Raw genomic sequence first — 5,000 nt, 5'->3', positions numbered from 1 at the left:
TGGTGGTGAGGGAGCTGATGGTGATGGGTTGGTGGTAATGGTTGTGGTGGTGAGGGAGCTGATGGTGATGGGTTGGTGGTGATGGGTGTGGTGGTGAGGGAGCTGATGGTGATGGGTTGGCAGTACTGGGTGTGGTGGTGAGGGAGCTTGAGGTGATGGGTTGGTGGTAATGGTGTGTGGTGGTGATGGAGCTGATGGTAATGAGTGTGGGTGATGTTGATGGTGGTAATGGGTGTGGTGGTGAGGGAGTTGATGGTGATGGGTTGGTGGTAATGGGTGTGTTGGTGAGGGAGTTGATGGTGATGGGTTGGTGGTAATGGGTGTGGTGGTGAGGGAGCTGATGGTGATGGGTTGGTGGTGATGGGTGTGGTGGTGAGGGAGCTGATGGTGATGGGTTGGTGGGGAGGGTGGTGGTGAGGGAGCTGATGGTGATGGGTTGGTGGTAATGGGTGGGCAGGAGGGAGTTGATGGTGATGGGTTGGTGGTACGGGTGTGGTGGTGAGGTGGAGCTGATGGTGATGGGTTGGTGGTGATGGGTGTGGTGGTGAGGGAGCTGATGGTGATGGGTTGGTGGTAATGGGTGTGGTGGTGAGGGAGTTGATGGTGATGGGTTGGTGGTAATGGGTGTGGTGGTGAGGGAGCTGATGGTGATGGGTTGGTGGTACGGGTGTGGTGGTGAGGGAGCTGATGGTGAGGGTTGGTGGTGATGGGTGTGGTGGTGAGGGAGCTGATGGTGATGGGCTGGTGGTGATGGGTGTATGGTGAGGGAGTTGATGGTGATGGGTTGGTGGTAATGGGTGTAAAGAGGAGCTGATGGTGATGGGTTGGTGGTGATGGGTGTGGTGGTAAGGTTGTTGAGGGTATGATGTTGATGGTGGTAATGAGTGTGGTGTGATGTTGATGGTGATGAGTGTGGTGTGATGTTGATGGTGATAATGAGTGTGGTGTGATGTTGATGGTGATAATGAGTGTGGGGTGATGTTGATGGTGGTAATGTGTGTGGGGTGATGTTGATGGTGATGAGTGTTGAGTGATGTTGATGGTGGTAATAAATGTGGTAGTGAGGATGCTGGCGTGATTGTGGTGGCAAGCGTGGTGGTGGTGATGCTGAGGAACTGATGAATATATATAAAAAAAAAAATGAATGCAAACATCCATATTAAATCTACAGAAAAAGTTATGTCGAATAAAATTTCTTGGATTTGACTTAGGAATTTTAATATCAAACTTTCCTCTAAGTTTTTTAATATGAAAATGTGTGAGAAAGAAAAGGAAAGAGAGAACGGGAGGAAATAATTGATATAGAAGGGAAGAGAGAGAAAAAAATGAAAATTATAAAAATTATTATGAAAAGGTAATGTGAAGGATATCAGAGAGAAAAATAAATATGAGAAGAGGGTTAATGACAAAAAGGAGGAAACGATAAAAATGAAAAAATAAAAGAATGGGAGACGGAAACAAACATAAATAAATAACAAAACAATTAATTGATTAATTAAAAATAAATAAATAAACAGGATCGAAAAGGAACAACCTGCTAAACAGAAAACAGGAGAGAATTATAAAGAGAAAGAGCGGAATAGACCTTAAGAAAGACGGGGAAAGGCAAACACAGAAAGAAACGGATAAAGCAAGAGGGAGATGGAGAAATATTGATAAACAGAGAAATATGACCAGAGAAAAAAAAGCCAGACAGACTGACAAACAGAGAAAAAAAGGTAGACAGAGAGAAAAAGATAGACAGAGAAGAAGAGAGAGAGAGAAAAAAATAGACAGAGAAGAAGAGATGGACAGAGAGATAGGAAAGGCTAACGAATAGATAGACAGAGAGATAGGAAAGGCTAATGAATAGATAGACAGAGAGATAGGAAAAGCTAACGAATAGATAGACAGAGAGATAGGAAAGGCTAACGAATAGATAGACAGAGAGATAGGAAAAGCTAACGAATAGATAGACAGAGAGATAGGAAAGGCTAACGAATAGATAGACAGAGAGATAGGAAAAGATAGACAGAGAGATAGGAAAGGCTAACGAATAGATAGACAGAGAGATAGGAAAAGCTAACGAATAGATAGACAGAGAGATAGGAAAGGCTAACGAATAGATAGACAGAGAGATAGGAAAAGCTAACGAATAGATAGACAGAGAGATAGGAAAGGCTAACGAATAGATAGACAGAATAAAAGAAAACTTAAAGCATTGAATTTACATGTTAAACTTCACACAACAGAAACCGGAAACAAAACATAATACACACGAAGACAAACCAAGAAAAACAAACCAAAAAAGAAAGAGAAAAAGAAAAAAAACAAGAAAAACAGAAGAAGACGTAACAATACACACGAAGAGAAACCAAGAAAAACAGACCAAAAAAGAAAGAGAAAAATAAAAAATAAAAACAAGAAAACAGAAGAAGACGTTAGAATACACACACGAAGACTAACCAAGAAAAAACAAACCAAAAAAAGAAAGAGAAAAAAGAAAAAAACAAGAAAAACAGAAGAAGACGTTAGAATACACACGAAGACAAACCAAGAAAAAACAAACCAAAAAAGAAAGAAAGAAAAAAAAACAAGAAAAACAGAAGAAGACGTTAGAATACACACGAAGACAAACCAAGAAAAACAGACCAAAAAAGAAAGAGAAAAATAAAAATAAAAAAACAAGAAAAACAGAAGAAGACGTTAGAATACACACGAAGACAAACCAAATAAAAACAAACCAAAAAAGAAAGAGAAACATAAAAAAAAGAAAACAAGAAAAACAGAAGAAGACGTTAGAATACACACGAAGACAAACCAAATAAAAACAAACCAAAAAAGAAAGAGAAAAAAAAAACAAGAAAAAAAAACAGTAGAAGTTAGACGAAGAAAACACCAAATCATTTTACTAATAACTTCTTGCACAGAGTCAAGGCAAGCACGTCCATGTCTTGAATGATGTAATATCTAGCAAGGCAATTAATGTCGTTGCTAATCACTAGGTAATTACACGAATTCAAATGGCAACTCAGGTACGTGTTAGACAGACAACTAATTGAAATACTACGGTTAAGATTCGACATATTAGATAATAATAATAATCCTCATATAAATAATAAATAAATCATATAAATGAATAATAATAATCCTTAGTTACTGAACTACCATTAATTAGGAATACAGATCATTTCATTTTGTTGTAATCTAATCAGCAATTTTTTTACCTTAATAACAATTAATTAAGTCATTCGATCGATCACTTAACAAACATAAACATAATCTAACTTCTAAAACGCAAAACCAAAATCATGCTAAAATCTCTATAAACTTGTACTATAATTAACATATCATTATCATCAACGTACTCATTAATTAAGTCACATAATTGAAGGTGGCGTCTATATATCATCCTAAAATTCATAAATCTTACCAAAGATCATACATATTCATAATACAATTAGCATAGTCATTATTCTAATTAACTGTTCATTAATCAAGACAAAATCTAAAATCATAATGGAGACTCTACATAGCCTTAATTATAATAAGCGTATCAATTATCTCAACCGCCATCTAATTAAGATAAAGTAATATATGATTTAAAAAAAAACACTAAGTAAAAAAAAACTCACTAAGTAAAAAAAAAAAACACCAAGTAAAAAAAAACACTAAGTAAAAAAAAAAACACTAAATAAAAAAAAAAACACTAAGTAAAAAAAAAAACACTAAGTAAAAAAAAACTCACTAAGTAAAAAAAAAACACTAAGGCCTAGATTAACACGTAATTCCTCTAACATTTGCAACATTTTCATTGCACTCAGTACTCAAGACATGTACACCACAGGGGAAATTCCAGAGTCACTTCACTTGGCTCGACTTAAGACATGCGCAACATCACAAGCGAAATCCCAGTCATCTCATCAACTCATCTCAACCGAAATCCCAGTCACTACACCACTTATCTTTACTCAAGACATGCTCTACATTACACCCGAAATCCCAGTCACTTCGCTCATCTCTTCTCAAGACATGCTCTACATCACAACGGAAATCCCAGTCACTTCGCTCATCTCTTCTCAAGACATGCTCTACATCACAACGGAAATCCGAGTCACTTCACCACTCATCACACCCGAAATCCCACTCACTTCACTCATCTCTTCTCAAGACATGAACATCACAACCGAAATCCCAGTCACTTCACCAATCACCGTTACTCATGACATGCACATCACACCCGAAATCCCAGTCACTTCACTCATCTCTTCTAAAGACATGCACATCACAACGGAAATCCCAGTCACTTCACTCACCTCTTCTCAAGACATGCGCATCCCAACCCGAATCCCAGTCACTTCACTCACCTCTTCTCAAGACATGCGCATCCCAACCCGAATCCCAGTCACTTCACTCACCTCTTCTCAAGACATGCGCATCCCAACCCGAATCCCAGTCACTTCACTCATCTCTTCTCAAGACATGCACATCCCAACCTGAATCCCAGTCATCTCACCACTTATCTCAACTCAAGACATGCACATCACCAAGGAAATCCGAGTCACTTCACTCACCTCTTCTCAAGACATGCTCTACATCACACCCGAAAACCGTCACTTCACTCACCTCTTCTCAAGACATGCGCATCCCAACCCGAATCCCAGTCACCTCACTCATCTCTTCTCAAGACATGCGCATCCCAACCCGAATCCCAGTCACTTCACTCATCTCTTCTCAAGACATGCACATCCCAACCTAAATCCCAGTCACTTCACTCACCTCTTCTCAAGACATGCGCATCCCAATCCGAATCCCAGTCACTTCACTCACCTCTTCTCAAGACATGCGCATCCCAACCCGAATCCCAGTCACTTCACTCATCTCTTCTCAAGACATGCGCATCCCAACCCGAATCCCAGTCACCTCACTCACCTCTTCTCAAGACATGCGCATCCCAACCCGAATCCCAGTCACTTCACTCATCTCTTCTCAAGACATGCGCATCCCAACCCGAATCCCAG

General features: G+C 39.4%; 1 protein-coding gene across 1 annotated transcript in view; it reads right to left on the bottom strand.

Annotated features, from left to right (window-relative positions):
• LOC113821545 (maltase-glucoamylase-like) overlaps positions 1 to 5,000 on the bottom strand; it is a gene marked incomplete in the record, with an annotated part of 124,496 nt that overhangs the window by 38,240 nt on the left and 81,256 nt on the right.

Source organism: Penaeus vannamei, chromosome 29 (assembly GCF_042767895.1).
Source record: "Penaeus vannamei isolate JL-2024 chromosome 29, ASM4276789v1, whole genome shotgun sequence".
In the NCBI taxonomy this organism is placed as follows: domain Eukaryota; kingdom Metazoa; phylum Arthropoda; class Malacostraca; order Decapoda; family Penaeidae; genus Penaeus; species Penaeus vannamei.
The sequence above is the reverse complement of the archived record's forward strand: the minus strand, read 5'-3'. Positions and strand labels throughout refer to the sequence as shown.